Source organism: Fukomys damarensis, unplaced genomic scaffold (assembly GCF_012274545.1).
Source record: "Fukomys damarensis isolate Sample0158 unplaced genomic scaffold, DMR_v1.0_HiC HiC_scaffold_15, whole genome shotgun sequence".
Taxonomy (NCBI): Eukaryota; Metazoa; Chordata; class Mammalia; order Rodentia; family Bathyergidae; genus Fukomys; species Fukomys damarensis.
This window is the reverse complement of record NW_022900927.1, coordinates 14,151,641-14,170,118: the sequence shown is the minus strand read 5'-3', so window position 1 is coordinate 14,170,118 and position 18,478 is coordinate 14,151,641. Positions and strand designations below refer to the sequence as shown.

The following is an 18,478-nucleotide window of genomic DNA, read 5'->3' as shown; positions in this document are numbered from 1 at the left end:
ATTAGAATTTTTTTCAAAGTACACATATTTTTTGGAGATAATGATCCATGCCAGTCTACTACATACTCACCCACGGCTCCTAGAGTAAATTAACTGAATTTTCCATTAGCTGATGTCCTTTCTCATAGAGTAAACCAAAAGTTTTCTCCTCAAATTATCTGTAGGAGAAGACTGATATTTTTTAACTTCTAATTTGTTGTAGACAGATACTTTTGTTAAATACAATAAATCACTAAAAAAATGAAATTTTAAAAAGACATAAAATAAAATTTAAATAAGATTTAATAGACATAGAATTGCTACAGAGTGTTCTACATGCTAACTCTCAATTTCTGTATTTAATCCACAGCACCTCAAGGGTGGAGAAGATTCATTTATGGACAGGCACCAGCCTCCAAACCACACTTCTGTGCATAACGATCAAGCCAACCAATGGGGAAAAAAAAAATCTAACTAAGGCATGCCAATGATACATGCCAACAGGCTACAGGTCAGAGCTTAAAAGAGGTTAATTTCTTTTAGGGCATCTAGCTTGCCCTTGATGGAGCTGCACTTGCGTCTGGATTATAACTATTTGCCTAGTTGGGCTATGGAAGACATGCATTTCCTAGAGACAGAAGAATAACGGCAATTGAGGGCAAGAGTTAAACACCCAGACATGATAAAATCTTAAGTTTTGAACATAATCCATAAATTTAACAACTTCGTTTCCTCTTTACCAGCTTTTCAACTGTAACCTTTTGGTTTAAAGAAAAATAGCCTTCCCTAGGCAAGGCATTAAGTAAAACTTAGTTGCCCATGTCTACAAAAAATAAAATAAAATAAAATAAAAATCCACAGAATTTCACAGCTTCACCCCACCACAAACAAAATATTAAAATGTCAAAAACAAAATGTCAAATAACATGCTGTTTCTGCCCCAGTGGATCTTAACGTAGACAGACAGACACATCAACAAACAATGACGAACTAATGAAGCAAGTGCTATAACTGAGACGTGTATAAAGATCACGGTACATCTATATAGTGCTGATTCCTAATTTACACCTTCAAATTTTCCATCTCCTGAACCAAAAACTAGCTTACTAAGCTGTCTACTCAATCCCCTCACATGTACATGGGAAAGAGTTCTTAAAAGAAATATATCAAAAGGCAATTTCTGACTTCCTTCCACAACACAATAATGAAAATAACAATCTGCTTTTCCCACAGCTTCTCTAAATTAAAGGCTACCCCATCCTTCAAAATAGTCAAAATGACAATTAAGAATTATGAACAATTATGAACCACATATAGAAGGTATTTGGGACCATGACCAGTATATGTATATTTATACACTGTTTTTTTTGTAAAATTAAAGGTTATAAAGTTTAAAAGCTGTCAAAGGAAAAATCAAGTCATCATATTAACAAGTTATGGCCAAAGCTTCATATTTTATCATTTGTAGGTGTTTGGAGTTAAAAAAAAAGTGGGGCTATCTTTACTTCCTCTTATACCTCATATCCAAAACACTGCTAAAACTTAAATTCTATGCTCTCCCACTCCTGACCGCCTCACAGCAACCACCTGGAGCCAGACTACTTACTGCACCATCATCTACTTCCTGGATTGCTGCAATGGCCTCAGACTGAAAGCACCTGATTCCACACTTGCCTCACTCCAGACTATTCTGAACAAAGGAGCCAGACGAGACCTTCCAAAGCTAAGTCAGCCCCTTGGTGCCTTTCCTTTCCACTCAAGGATAAAAGCCAAATCCTACAGGCCCTGCCTAATTTGCTCTTCTGTGCTTACCTGCTGAAACTCTCCTGGTTACCTTGCTTTAGCTACATTGGCCCACAGTAGGGCATGGTTTAGTCTCCTTTTTCAACTTTTAAGATTTTATTTTTATTAGGACATGTTTACAATATATAATGATTATATACATCATGGTGAGTTGGTACATGTACATAACACATTTTAATTCTTTGTACATCCCCTCCCCCCTCCATCTCTCAATTCCCTTCCTATTTGCCAGAGATTTCGCTCTGTGTATTTATCTATTATTTCACTTTTATATATACTTTGGGTTTCTTATAGAAGAGCAATTATGCTAGTCTTATAAACACACGCTACCTCTCTCAACATCCTGGATGAACCTATAAAATGAAAGCAGCAACTCAGCAACTCTCTTGTCCCAGGATCACAATCATCCTTTATCTGCTATTTCTGTTTGACCTTTATCAATGTTAGCCAACCTTTATCACTATCCATCATTCAGATGCCTCAATCACTGGTTACCCCTACCCCACTAGAAATAAAATTTTAACAGGGCTTCTTTTAGTTACTAGTAAATCCTCACTTGCCCAAAATGGTGCTTGGTATGTGACAAGCATTCAATAAACACTTTGTTTTGAATAAACAAGTAACCTTTGCTCTGGCTGGTTCTGGAGAATGTCAGGGAAGAATTTACACAAAATAGATGTGCACGCCTGTGATCCCAGCACTCGGGAGGCTGAGGCAGGAGGATCGCTGTGAGTTAGAGATCAGCCTGGGCTACATAGTGAGTTCCAGGTCAGTCTCAACTACATAGTGAGACCCCGTCTCAAAAAACAAAAAACAGATGCTAGACATGATAGTGGACACCTTTAATCCTAGCTACTTGGGAGATGGGAAGATCACAAACTGGAGGCCAGCTTAGGCAACTTAGCAAGATCATGTAACTGAATTAAAAATAAAAAGGGCTGAGGATGTAGCTCAGTGTAAAAACACCTGTCTCACATGCACAGGAGTCTGAGTTCAAATTCCAGCATCAAAGGGGGTGGAGGAACCACAGATGACACTGAAACTAGGTCTTGGGGGAAAAAATGCTTGCCCAATATGCAAAAAGCTAAAAATATTGTCTCCATATGTATAACTTATTTCCTACAAAAATCTCCAGCATAAGAATACATTACAATGAAGACTGCTACTTTATGGTTCTGAGAGCATTACCTGCAAACCTCACAACTCAGAAGAAAATCAGGGTATTGGTAAACAAGAAAATTGCCACAATGGTCAGCAACTTTTACATACAATAAACTGCTGTAAAATACACCACACCTCTAAATAATGTAAAAATGCTCCCCGGACTCTATTTGTTGTTACCTGAATATCCTTCCCCGCAGTAAGATTTTAATTTCATTTTCTGGAGTTTTCCCTGAAGAGACTACAGCTGTGATTCTGATAGGTAGTCAATGAGGAAAAAATATAATTCAAAGTCTCGGGCTTCTTTCTCTTACAAAGAGTTCTATCTCACTATTCTAGTGACACCTATGGTCAGGTACACTAGATCACACTTCTCAAAGGTTACTGCTCTCACAGTCTTACACTTTCAGATGTACTGTATTTGTTTATTTCTCATCCTCCTTCCATTAGAAAGTTGAGTTCCTTGGAATAGGGTAAGAACTTATTTTCTCACAGGATCCTTAGGGTCAGAAAAGTGCCAAGAACACAAAGTGCTCAGTAAATACTCAATAAATGAATGAATGCAACCAATATGACAAATGACTTCTGCATAGGGAATTTATTTTTTATTTGTATATGTCTGTGATACATAATACTTGTTTAGGGAAACTGACACTGTGAAAAAGGGACCAAAAACAGTCATTTTGGTCCCTTTTTCCTCACATTTTTACCTCTCCTTCTTTCACCAGATTCCCTATCCCACCAAAAAAAAGTCTACCTCACTGCTTCCTACCATCACTCCTTCATTTTATTAAATTATTTATATTTTGGGTTTCTCATATAAGAGAAACTATATTTTTGAAAAGGAAACTGTAGCCAGAAAATTAAAATTAGATGCAAAAAAGGTAGAAACAATATGATACTTAACCTCTGTGTTTAATATTATTTTATTTAACAGCATGGTCTCAACATCCATCCATCTTTCAAATGATTCAAATTTATCCTTCTTCGTAGCCAAGTAATACTCTACCCCTCCTTACATATACATTTTCTTTATCCACTCAACTGCTGATGGGCATCAACAATTTAACTACTGTATTGTGAACTGTGCTGCTATAAACACAGGTAATACACAGGAAATTGAGACACTCACTTTTAGCATCTATTGGAGCAGCACCACCTACCAATAAAAATTTTTCTACTTCACGCTACTCAAAGTATAAGTAGTACTGTGCCAATTACATGTGTTACTTGCTCTTCCACACGTCAGTAGCAGATAACTCACACCACTGAAGCACAAAGCATGAGGGAGGAAGCTCTGAGGACACAAATGAGGAGAAACAGAGCAAGAGAAAGCAGAGGGGTTCCTGAGCTCATGTGCCAGGACCTTACCTAGGCACAACCCTGTGGAGCAGTGACGGCAGCCTTTTCAGAGACGAGTGCCCAGACTGCACCCAAACTCCACTTCCTTATTTGCACAGCACCAACACTGCAATTAAACCTGAATACTGAGGGTTTAGTTTAGGAAAAAACAACTTATACATGAACATCTTTTGTCTTAAATTAACACACGTGCTATAGGTTCACCACCACTGCAGTGGGGCCTTCCATAGTCTCAGCAGCGCCTGAGACACTGCACTGTGCTGATGTACAGACTTAATTTGTGCACCACAGGCTCACAGTTTAGAGACTTTAAGCAATGCCAATAAACTTACAAGGAAAGCTACAGTAGGGCTTTTCAAACATCAAACTCACAATCACATACTCAAATTAGTCACAACTACATTAGACTCACAAACCTCAGGGTCAAGGCACAAGTCTTCTCTATTTTTTCATCACTCCAGCATCCATCTCCCTCTACCCCTTACTCAAACTACTGCCCATGCTCAAAAGCCATTCAGCTCTAGGATGGGCGTGCTGGAGGATTTCTGTAATTCCAGCACTTGGAAGGCTGAAGCATGAGGATAGCTGTGAGTCTGAGGCCAGCCTAGATTGACTAGTGAGTTCAAAATCAGCCTTAATTATGTTACAAGACCATCTCAAAAAAAAAAAAAAAAATTCATTCATTTATGTAATGATGCATTTATTTAGTTATACTTTCATAAACAGCTATTAGCATCACTCAAAGCATTTCTCTCTGTCTTTTACATCATAAAATAATACTTTACTGGCTAATGAAGAAACTCCAGCCCCTGTTAATTTCCACCAATCATTACAGGCAGTTATCAGGAGTGCCTTTAGCAGATCTCTCCTCCAGTTTAGGCTCTGTCAGCTCCCTTAGGGGCTTTCAGAACCCAAAGCTGCCTATACCACTGCCTTTCCTAAGCACAAGGAGGCCCACCTGCTCCCTCTTCCCCACCCTACCCCAAATAGCCATGAGCAAGTTTAGGGATACTACCACTGCTTCTGTACTGGAGGCCAGAGAAGCCAGGTAGCAGAAAAACTCAGCAGCGGTCAGTTTTGAAAAAGGTGTAATCTCTGCAACAACTGTTCTTCCCCTTCTCTCTCATCAGAAAACACTTCTGGGGAGATGGTAGAAGACATCATACTAAGATGTAAAGAATAATCAAAGGCAAAGAGGAGGAAAGAAGATGCCAAGAGAGTATTTGGATTCACTGAATCAGAATGTATGGGCTTATAAAGGTTGGCAGCTTTTGATTTTCTATCAGAAACAAAAACTGTACTATCTACAATCACCATTTCATTTTTTGAAAGACAAAAACAGTAATGTTAGTATCACAAAGTAAAAGAGTAGTTTCAAAGAAAGAACATTAGACAACCTCAGATAAACACAAATAAAAAAATTATCTGACAGGAAGAGGGGCATTATTGCTTTGTTTGTAATGCTGGGGCCTGAACACTACCCTCATCCATACTAGGCAAGTGCTCTACCACAGAGCTACATCCGAGCCAGAAAGGGCCATTTTTTTACTGCCCTAAGGTGACCTCAAGAATGGAGTCTAGAGCTACAGAGATCAAGGGGGCAGTTAAGTAAACTATATTCTGAAGAGATCGACCATGTGAAAAGCCAGGATGTTCACATCTTGAATCACCACATAGGGATCAAGAAAATAATTCGTGAAGATGAGAAGTACCTGAAAGACTGGGAGACCAACATCTAAACACTGGGCTAGACACGTGTTTAGGAGGCATTCTTGTTAATCATCCTCCTATGCCCACTTAAGAAAGATAACTGGCACAAACGGCAGAGTGGGAGTACAGAACAGCAATGGAGCAGACTGAACCACCACTATTTGGCAAAACAATAATGCCACTGTGGGCCCATTAGAGACAAAAGAAAAACTGTAACTCCCAGAAATGCACTTATAAAAAACAGGTAATAAAATTTGAAAATTCTGTTACCTGTGAGAAATGGTGAACAATTCTACAAAGCACAAATAGGCAGAGTTAAAAAAAGAAAACACAATCTCTCAATAGTTAAGACACCATGAAGTTAACACTACAAAGAGAACTGCATAAATTAAGGCAACTTCCCAATGAACCAGCACAGGCAAGTTTTAGGAGAGGCCTGATCTAATCCAATCCTTCATGTGACAAACTAAGAAAACTGGTGCTAAGCTCATTCTTAAGGACAAAGCTAATTATGCCATGCTTTCTACCCTTATTCTATTTTCACTGTGCATATCCATAGATAATGCCAGTTTTTCCTGAGAGGTAAGTGGTGGTCTGCTGAGCAAATTCAATACTGAGCAGGAGAAGAACACAACACTGCTTTTATTTCTATGTTATAGGGGAAGGCATAGCAGCCTGGCTCAGTTCCACCACTGTACTTTTTACTGGTCACATCCACTTTCTTTTATTCTTCATCATTCCTTCCATTTTTCTTTTCTTTTTTTTTTATTGGCCATTGTCTTCCACAACTTTTTTCCTTCCTTTTCTCCCTTTTCCTCAGGGCAATTATAGTACATGGCACAGTAACCGTCAATAATAGAAGAACACTTCAAATTGTCATCCAAAATGCGCAAACAGCTTGGAGTACCAATATATTCTAATAGATTCACCTCAGTAGTAATACAAGTATATGTCATACTTTACATGTAGGCCAGCCAAAATTAAGTGGCAAGATTAATCACAATTAAAATATAATACATAAAAGTAAAACTTCATCCTATTTTTAAAGCTTACAAAAATTGACATCACTGAATAACTATCAATTTCCTGCTAAGAGAAATTAGGCCTTGGTCGTTGTTATTTCTCCTTCCTTTACCAAAGTGAAATATACCACTTAGCTCAGAAAGCATTATTTTGGCAATCTAATACTATATATATAATTGCTATCCTTGTCTTTAAAGGAAATCAAAAGAACTGAAGATGTATCTGACCTTACAGTTGTGAAGTACTAAGAAATCTAAAAAGAACCTTCTACTAAAAGGATTTTAATTATCAAATATAAAACAATTTATTCCATCTCTTTACCCCAGTAATCATCATTTCAGATACACATGCACAGCAAAGACTATTCAAGAAATATTGGTAGTGATGAAATTTCCCAATAATTGAGATTTAGTATTTTATCATTACTTATCATGCTAATCTCTATGACTATGCCTTTTTACAAGCTATATAAAAGGGAAGCTTTTTTAGGGCCAGGCTTTTGCTCAGTGGCGCCATGCCTGCCTCGCAATCACAAGGTCTTGAGTTCAATCCCCAGTACCAGAAAAAAGAAGGAAAAAAACACAAAGGAAGCTTTCAGAAACTGTCAATGGCTACCATTTCTCAGACACAGTTTGAGATGCAGAACAGAACAAGTCCCTAATGGCTTTACTTCTGCATCTTCCACGTGTGAATCAGTTGCTAGGAAACAGATACTGGTCTGGGAAGAAGGAGCTACCTTAATACTTATCTGAATACTAACACATAACCTTCATGAACTATTATGTACCTCAGGAGGCTGAAGGTTACATACATCGTTTCTCCAGAAAATAAGGTTTTGATGTAGATGCGGCCTATCTTTTATCTTTAATAAACAGGTTCTGGCATCCACAAAAACAAGAAGTAACAATTGTAGACATCTTAAAACCTTTTTTAAAGCCAGTAGTGGCATCCAACTTGCTAGCAGATTTACAGATAATACAAACTAATCTCTCTGCTTCAAGCTGTATACCTATGCTGCTGTACTTACATGTGCACATGTATTCACAAAAGACAGAGAGAAAAAAAAAAAAACTCAACATCACTGCAATAAAACACTTGCTGTTGAATTACCAGAAGAAAAATGGGAAAGACTAGAAACAAATTGAGGGAAACACTACATTTTTCTCTCATGACACACAGAGGCACATATAATTCTCTGCTTGTCAAATGTATTTATTGGTCCTTGGATTCTTGGGCCACCTGGGCATAATAAACACAAAAGGGCCTCTTGATGGGGAATTACAAAGTGTGAGATCAATCCATAAATTCACCGTGTATCTTTGAGAAAGTATAGAAACTTCTCTTGAAATCATTTCATAATCTGAAAATTGAGAGTAATGCTAAACTCTAGGTTTTTGAGATGATGAAATGAGAGGATATACGTGGAAACGTTTGAAAAGAGTATAGTACAAATACAAAAAGATGGTACCATTATCTTATCTATAAAATGATCATTTCAGTGAACAGGCATATGACAGGGCTCAGTATTTAAAATCAAAATTACTAAAACAAACGTTAACTTTTCAAAAAAAGAGCCACATGTCACTTAGAAAATTCCATTAATGCTAGCATCAAAACAATACTTGGTTTACAAACATGGATGGTACACAAAATATAACCACAACAAGAATTTACATTGTGTGTGGCTCTGAAAGAGACCTGACACCATCTGCATTAATTACAAGGTTTTTAAGCATAAAATAATAAATATTTTATTTATTATTAAATAAATAAACTCTCAAAGATGTAAAGTAAGCATATAAATGTGATCTCAATTTTCTTCCTTGTCCTTTCTAGGTCCTAAGTCAATGATGGTGAACCTGTTAAAGATGAATGCCCAAACTGCAACCCGACCCACTTATTCATCGCAAGTGCCAGCACGGCAATTAAACCTGAACACTGAGGTTTGAGTTCAGAAAAAAACTCATGCACTTAAATCTTTCACCTTAAAAGACAAACAAATAATGTGTGCCAGTCTTCTCACCACTGCCCGAAGTAATTATGCCATCACATCTACTTAAAAAAAGAAACTGCAAACTATAAAACTTGAAAAACTCTACTCAATTCAAGTTGAAACTGAGCAGGTCTTTTTAAATTGCTTCTTACCTAACCAGAGGGAACGAACACAGCTCACGAGGGCCAAGCAGCCAAGATCTGCACTTGTTCATTTCTCAGGGCTGTTACAATACATCTACAGACTGGGTGACAAATGACAGAGGTTTGCTTTCTCACAGTTCTGGAATGGGAAGGCTAAGATCAAGGTAGCGGCAGAGAAGGTTTTCCCGAGGCCTCTCTCTCCATGGCTGGCAGACAGCTGCGTTCCCGCTGTTACCCCCAGCCCTCCTAGCCACAGTCTTACCTTTGTGCATGGGCATTAAAGGTGCACCTTCCTCTTTTCTTTTTTAATCTTCCTTAAATTTATTGGTACATGTTAGGTATACATCACAGTTATATTCATCATTGTTATCTTGTACCTTTACAAGACTTATCAGGTTCTTATTTCTCCCCATTCCCCATCCCTCTGCTCAGCACTTCCACCCTTCCCTGTTTACAAAGACATTGTTTCCATGTTTTTCCTCTTCACAAATTTTTTCTTTTCCCTTTTTAACTTTCCCCTACCCCTCCCACTTCCTCTACTCTTTTAGACTTGTCCTCCTTTTACACAATATCAATTAATATATTTTGATCCTTATTTACATATTACTTTTTCACACCAGAGAAACTATTCCATATTTACACATGTGTCTTATTAATTTCACTTGAGTATGTCCTCAATGTGCATTCACTTAGCTAAAATCTCTCTCATTTCTCATTCTTTATAGCTGAATAGTACTCCCTTTTGTAGAAAAAACACCTCTTTATCCATTCTCCAGTTGATGGGCAACAGAGCTATTTCCAAGTTTTAGCTATTACAAACTGTGCCGCTATAAACATAGATGTGCCTATATCACTGAGGTATGATTCTTTTAATTCTTTTGGGAGATACCCAGCAGAGGGATAGCTGGGTCAAATGGAACCCTTAATCTTAGGTTTTTGAGGTATCTGCATATTGATTTCCACAGTGGTTGCACCAGTCTGCACTCCCACCACCAATGGAGAAGGGCTCCTTTCTCCCCACAACCCCGCCAACATTTGTTATTGGTTGATTTCTTGATAGCAGCCATTCTTTCTGGGGTGAGGTGGAATCTCAGTGCTGCTTTCTTTCATCTGTATCTCTCGAATGACCAGTGATGTGGAACATTTTTCATGATTATTTGATGCTTTTACTTCTTTGTGTGAGAAATGTCTGTTCATTTCAGTGGCCCATTTTTGATTCGGGTCTTTATATTTGGGGTCTGATTTTTTTTAGTTTTTTTTATACATTCTAGATAGTAGATGTTTGTCTGAGGAACAGGCTGGTAAAAATGTTTTCCCACATTGTGGGTTGTTCTTAGCTCTCTGCTTGTGATTTCTCTGGCCGTACAGAAGCTTTTTAAAAAGATGAGATCTCTTCCTCTTCTTACAAGAACACCAGTTATAATGGACTGGGACTCACTCATGACCCCTACTTAATCCTAGTGACATCTTTAAAGAATCCATTGCAAAGACATTCTATTCTAGGTTTACAATTTCAATATCTGAATTTGTGGAATTAACAATTCTATCCATATAACTCTACTTGCTGGCTGATCTCAGATGGAACAATAAGCATCAAAAAGTGCTGCCCATCCTAAGAGTTCCACACCAGCAATACCACATCTCCATGGTCCAAAGCTCCAGACCTTATCAAAAGAAGGCATGGATATTTAGGAACAATCATCTTCACTGCCTAAAGATCAACATGGTAAGGAAACAGAAGTCTCCTGGGCTCACACAGGAAGAGCAAACACTGGTATGTTCAGCTGTACTCACAAACTTTCCCCAACTCTGTGGACTCACATTTACTCATAGAGAGCCATAAACAAAAAGAACTGCACTGCTGAAATCCAACTGGCAACAAACACTGGGGAGAGGACACCAGTAATAACCATTATGTGATAGTTATACATTTTCTCTCAGAGATATAAAAATCATTTAGGATACTTCCTGAGTACGTCTCAAACTGATCTGGAATAAGAAGTCAGGTGAATTTATCTTGCCAAAAATCACCATGTATACAAATTGATGTATATTTCATTTCTGAAATTTTGCACCATTCTCACTATTTTCTCACTTTACCCTAGAGAAAGTAGAGGTAGAGAAGGCAGGAAAAGATGGGGAAAGTGAAAGCTGGTAAAGAAAAATGACTTGACCTAGGTCACAAGCCAGTATCTGAGCAGGTTGGAATGAGAGCAGGGGTCTTCTGGCTTCTCAATCTGGAATGCTTATTCTTGGACTCCAAGACATCTGAGGCACTGATGCTAAAATTCTGCCACATTTACTTCACTCAGCATCACTGGGGTATAAAAGTTTGTAAATAAAACTTGCTGAAATTCTGCACGTAATCACAAAGTGAATTTAGTCTAAAATAAAAATAATTCCTACCACTCTTGAATAAATTTGTAAGATATCAATCATTTCAATGAAAATTTAAAAGCTGCATTTCCACTGAGATTTTATTTCTCTAAGCTAAGCAACTGGGTAAACAATAAAATTTCAAAGTAAAAAAAAAAGTCCCATAATTACACTTGATCTTAGCCAAAAGGCCGAGAAGCGATAAAAGTCCCATAATTAATACAAAGCAAATTTAATCTAACAACTAGATGACTTTGTTAATTCAGTAGTTTATTGACCTACCACCCACATTTTCACCAGGCAATAAACACTTCATGTGCTAACACTAAACTTAAAGAAAATAACTGAACCATTGGACAAGACTTTGAGTAAAAGAAAGTAACCTAAAATAGCATAAAGGAAAAAAAAGCAAAGAGCTGAATATCAACTATAAATTTTTTTAAAACCTATGGCAGTAATCAGTTATGTGCCAGACTTTGTGCTCTACGTGTATCTCTCAAATCTTTATGTCTACTCTGTAAAACAGAGTAAATGCCCATGTTTGCAAGTTAAAGGATAACAGTGACATTAAGTAACATAAACTCAACCCACATTTAAAAGTGGTAAAAAGGGCAACTCACACCCTGCTTGGTTTGACTCCAAAGCCTTAATATCTGTCCTACTCATCTGCCTTGGTCATGAAAACAAAGTTACTGCCTATTACAACCAAAAACAGGTCAAGAACTGGACAGAAAGAGCAACAAGCATAAAACAAAATTTCTGAATAATATGTGCTTAATAAACATAAAATGAATAAAGTTACAGAATTACCTCTGCAAGTCTTCAAAAGAAGTATTTCCACATTCATTCTTTGAAGCAGCAAAACTAGCATGCACACATCCAGAACAAGACACTGTCTTAGGTCCGGTCCTAGAGGCTAAAAGCCTAACCTAAACTTCAATGTGTAAAGTTCACTGAAGAAGGTGAACACCTTGATAGATAAGACTGTAAAAGGCATCAATATAAGTAATGGTATAAACTGTGGTTACAAAAATGCCTCATATGCAAGAGCATTCTGATTTGTAAGGCATGGCTGAGTATTATATACATATATATGCACATGTATATATGTATATATGAGTGAAGGTATTTTGTAAAATGCACTCTCCTTGAAAGCCGGTGACTTTTGTTCAGCAGGAAAGTCAAATTTCCAATCACCTAAAATTATGTACATCTGTCAGGCATAGTGGTGCACATCTATAATCCCAGTACTGGGGAGGCTAAGGCAGGAAGATTGCTGCAAGTTCAAGGCCAGGCTAAATTACATAGTGAGACCCTGTCTCAAAAACCAAAAATAAATAAATAAAATTATGTATATTAAATACATAATTTTTATAGTAAGATTTGATCCAAGGATACATGACAGAGGAAAAAATACATTATGATCAACAAATATATGAAAAAATGTTCAGTATCTCTGGCCACTAGAGAAATGTAAATTAAAACTATGCAAAGATTTCATGTTACTCCAGAAAGAATGACAATAATTAATAATTCAAACAATATGGGCCAGGGGTTTATTTAGTTCATTGGTACCACCACCTGCCTCTCAAACTCAAGGACCCAAGTTTGACCCCCAAGGAAAAAAAAAAATGAGACGGAGATGGAGAAGGAGAAGGAGAAGGAGAAAGATTCAAACAATAATAAATGCCAGCCAGGCAATAGTGTAAAAGAAAATGAGACGGAGATGGAGAAGGAGAAGGAGAAAGATTCAAACAATAATAAATGCCAGCCAGGCAATAGTGTAAAAGAAACCCTCCTCCACTACTGGTAGGAATATAAACTAGTACAATCATTATAGAAATCAGTATGGATTTCTCAAAGAACTGAAATTGGAAAATCCCCCTGGTAGGTATCTTCCCCCAAAGAGCTGAAGAATACAGTGATACATGCATATCAATGTTTATAGCAGCACAATTCATAACAGCTAAATCCTGGAAGCAGCCTGAAATTACTAGATCAAAATGTGGTATATATACATAATAGAATACTACTTGGCTATAAAGAATAACAAATTTGAGACATTTGTAGGAAAATGCATACACCTGGAAAATACAACATTGAGTAAAACAAACCAGACACACAAGGTTAAATACTGTATGATATCTCATTCGAGTGAGGCAAAGTACAAACAAAAAGACTAATAAAGGACAGATAGAACAACGAGATGGGTCTCTTGCAATAGGGAAATGGTCTGAGGGAAAAGGATGAGGGGTAAGGAGGATAAGGGGGAAAAAAGTAGAATAAAGATATACCGTATACAAGAAACTAATAACCTCAATTAATGTAAACATTGTATGCCATAATATAGGCTATGATTAATAATATCAACAAGTATGAAAAATACAATAAGAGAATTGGAGAAGGAAGGGAGGGGGATTCATAAAACAAAAACAAGCTGTAAGATGTCCCTGTAACCACTCCCCAAGATGACTGTAAAGTGCATGAACTGCAGACATGTACTAATAAAAAATGAAATAGTACAACAAAAAGATGGCGTTTTGACTTATCTCTTGATTAAAGTAAGTTTTAATAAATGCATATCCTTTAAAATTTACTCAAAATATTTCTAAAACTGACCTTTAAGCAAACTATGAAAATTCAAATCTTCTATTCAAATCATCTGCTGCTCTGTCCACCTGTATCACAACATCTCTTTGCATAAGAAATAGTAGAGCAAATTGGATCTTAAGTATCCATATTGGGAAAAGCTGCATTTTTCTCTCAAATAACTAGTAAACATTTATCAACTGGTCATTACAGATGTAATGATTATTACCTTTTCCCCTGATGGTAGATTTTTAAAATAATGACGTTTTAGTTTGTTTTTATCTACCCATTACAGACAGACAGACAAACACACACAGAAATTTATAATTTAATTAGTCAGAGAGAATTGAATCCAGGGAGTCTCACATGCTAAGGAGGTAATCTGCCACTATACCACACTCCTAGTTCCCACCCACAGGAGTTTAAAGGTTTTTAGAAATGTAGTCAAGTACTATTTAACTTTGGGGACATGTCCTGAGAAGTGTGCTGTTAGGCAATTTTGTCACTGTGCATACATGAAAGAGTGTACTTTAATAAATTTACATAGGGGGTCAGGGATTTAGCTCAGTGATTCCACTGCCTGCCTTGAACGCAAAAGGACCTGAGTTCGATCCCCAGTACAAAAAAAAAAAAAAAAAAAAACCTACACAGGACAGCCTACTACACACCCAGGTTATACGATGTGCAACTGTACAGCACAGAGCTTCCTCTTCCTAGGGCTACGCTGAACAGAGCAACAGGAGATTACATCAAGAACAAGGGAAAATGATTCAATCAAAAGAAGTGGAAATAAGAGTTGTATGAGGCTACTGCTGGAGTTAGCAGAGCCTGCTGTTTTCCAGGAATCTTTTTCATTTTAGAAGTACACTCTAAGACAATAAAAAAAAGTAAATATATAAACCATGGTCCTTTATTATTGTCAAATATTTTATACAGTACATAATTTTATAGCTACTCCAGCACCACTATAAACATACTGTGCTATAATCTTACGACAGCTACATCACTAAGAAACAGGAATTCTTTATAATCTCATGAGAACATCATTGTACATGTTGTCCACTGTTGACCAAAGCATCATTATGACTTAACTGTCAGCTTTCCATCACTGTGAAAATAAACTTTCAGTTCATGGTGTTCAGACCTGGCTCCACTGGCATTATGCCTTTAGTGAGGCAGATCATCATGGCAGAGAGCACATGAGAATAATGCTGCTCACCTTGTGGTGGCTAGAAAGCAGAGAGATGGAATAGAAAGAGTCCAACTCCCAACCAATATTCTACCTCAAGTGTGCACTCCCAGTGTCCTACCTACTTCCCACTGGGCCCTACCTCCTAAAACTTCCACAACCTTCTAGAAGGACAACAGGCTGGCACCCAAGTCTCTGGCATATGGGCCTTTGGGGAACATATCAGATCCAAAGCATATAGCATGACCACATGAAACAATTCGTACAACACACTAAATGATTTGACAGTATTTAGGAGTCCCTGGTTCTTGCATGTCCTGTAACTAATACTGAGTAGGTCAGCAATACATGTCGAAGAAGCACAAAGCTAGTAAGACTTTATACGATTGTGTAGGGTTTCAGATAAGAATGTCATTATCATCATGACAGAGGCCAAAGCACCCTGCTAGACATGTATACCTTCTACGACAACACATTCCATGGAGGACATGTCCCTCAACAGCGCTGACCTCACTTGAGAGGAATGGTGACTCTGCTAGGGTCCAATGCTGGATCTGAGGAAGAACAGGGCAGGAAAGAGGAATTCCAGGGACAGACATCTTTCTTAAGAGTTTTCTATCGCTTTATAAAATGAATGTCATCTCTTGAGGCAAGCCAGCAAGCAAGAAAAGCAAGGAAAGAAGGAAGGAAGGAAAAGAGGGAGGGGGGAAAAAGAAGGGAAGAAAAGGAGAGGGAGGGGAGGAACAAAAGAATAGGAAATGGAATAGGGAAAGAGAAAAAGAAAAGGAAAAGAGAAAGGAAGTGGGAAGAGGGAGAAAGAAATTTTATTTATAGTAAGCATTGCTCTGACCCCATTATGTTTTAATGTATCTAGCTTATTAAAATGCTTTCACTAAGCTAAAATATTATATTATGCTGTTAACAAGTACTGTTACTGAGAACAAAAATACGGCATGTATGCATTTGTATTTTTCTGTATCAATATTTGTCCATCTTTCTAGCTAGAAGCTACAGAGATTCATATCTTTGAATAGGTTTAAATTTAGTAAATACTGTATTACATAGAAATAAGGTTATTTCCAGCCGGGGGAGGTGGTGCACGCCTGTAATCCCAGCACTCGGGAAGCTGAGGCATGAGGATCACTGTGAGTTTGAGACCACCCTGGGCTACATAGTGAGTTTCAGGTCAGTCTGAACTACATGGGGAGGGGAGGGGAGGGGAGGAGAGGAGAGAATTTCCAAAGTTTATTTATTGTACAACCTCCATACTGAGCTTAAGAAAAAACTATACTACAAAAAAAAAAAAGTTCAATGTTTACTAGATCTCTGAAACCACCTAGTTTGAAATCTTGTTCATGACCATTCATCTATCTTCAGTTCACACTATGTATTTAATCAAAACAAGACATTTTCAGGGTAAGATCTATTTTGAACAATTTAAATACTGATACTTTTGACAAGAAAACCCATCTGGCACAACTGCCACTTATCAGTGTCCTTCCAGTTCAGTAACCACCATACACGGAGATCCACTCCATACTAAGTGAACCACAGATGCCCCAACTCCGAAACTGTCAGGCACACACAACTGACATTGTAACCTCACAAATCATCGGTCCATGATCTCAAGCGGCATCAATGAAAGATAAACCTGGTTTACCAATTTTAAGGACAAAATTTCTGGAGGCTTTTTGATAACAAACTGATAAGCAAAGAATTTTTTGTTCTTTCTAGCAATGATTATGATTATTTGCTTTTTGAAAATTATTTACATCAACTTTTACTCCAAAAGTCTTTAAAAAGCAGATAACATAATTCATGACTTGCAAATATACTAAATATCTATTTATTAAGTCACTTTATATGTCATCTTTTTTTGTTTATTTGCAAATTTGGCAGAAAAGTTATTACATTTTAAACACAAATAAGTAATTCTCCACCTTGATGAATCCCTCAAACTAGTTCAAAAAACTCTAAATTGTGACACCTCTTAATATGTTTTATTAGTCTACCCATTAGTTCTAACAGCATTTTGTCAAAATGCTATCCCTTATTCACCGTTACTAACCCAGTAGCAACATAAAATGGGCCATTATAGATGAACTACAGTTCCCAGAGGACTAAGGACTCTTCTCACAGTAAAAGCAGCTACACACACAGAACAAATAACAAAAAACAAACAAGAACAAATAAAACAAACCTCAGCAGATTATGTTTTACAATGAACAATTTCAGGTAATAATAACACCATCAGATGAAAGGCTTTTTTGGGGTAGAGTCAGAAATTTTTCCATCCTTTACACAGCTAATATAGAGATTCTAGAATTTTTCTTCAAAGAACCTAACTTGACACAAGGTAGAATAACTCATTCATTCTGCAGCTTCTTACAGTTATCTGTCTGATTCCTGGTATCTGAAAGCCAAGGTCATCCAGAAACAGAAAGCATAAAAAATATTTCTCTTTCCAAATGCTTTCCAAAAATTGCATGCTTCAAAATAAATTCAATCAAAAAGAACCGTGGGGATATACTACATATGGACCCTTCTAACCCTACACAAAATGTGACACAGAGGGGAAAAGGCATTCTCCTATTCAGTCCTTTAGCAGAGCAAAATTATACCACAAGATTCCAATCTGCAATGTAAAATACAGTCATCCATAACACAAACTGTGAGTTAATAATTTAGATCTGTGATGTGTCCACAGGAAACAAACATTAAATAGAGCTATCAGTCACAGGGTTCCTGTCCTCTTCCCTGTCACACCTCCACCCTCTTCCCTAGTGAATGAGATCATAACAAAGGAGAGGACAGAACTGTTTGGAGAACCACTGCTCTAAACATGAAAACTTACATACAATTCACCAAATGAAATTTTGAAAATGAGAAATTATATAATCAGATATAATGTTATTTTTTATAAAGAATTAAGCAGTGTTATATACAAAATGCCGAAAGCAACCAGGCCACAATAAGTTGATTATCTGAGGTATTGGCTACAGTAACACAGCTAGTAATTAGTGGAGGTAGAATTGAGACCCAGATAGCATAATCCCAGAAAAATCCTTCATCACCGCCTATTCTGCTCATTTCACATGGCACTTAGGCAAGCAGTGACAAAAAAAAAAAAAAAAAAAAAAAAAAAAACAA

General features: G+C 37.2%; 1 protein-coding gene and 1 pseudogene across 1 annotated transcript in view; both read right to left on the bottom strand.

The window, feature by feature from the left end:
- Window positions 1-18,478, bottom strand: part of Slc2a13 (solute carrier family 2 member 13) — a 271,310-nt gene that overhangs the window by 194,318 nt on the left and 58,514 nt on the right. The gene's annotated exons all lie outside the window — the stretch shown is intronic.
- Window positions 11,608-11,753, bottom strand: LOC117286217 (annotated as a pseudogene).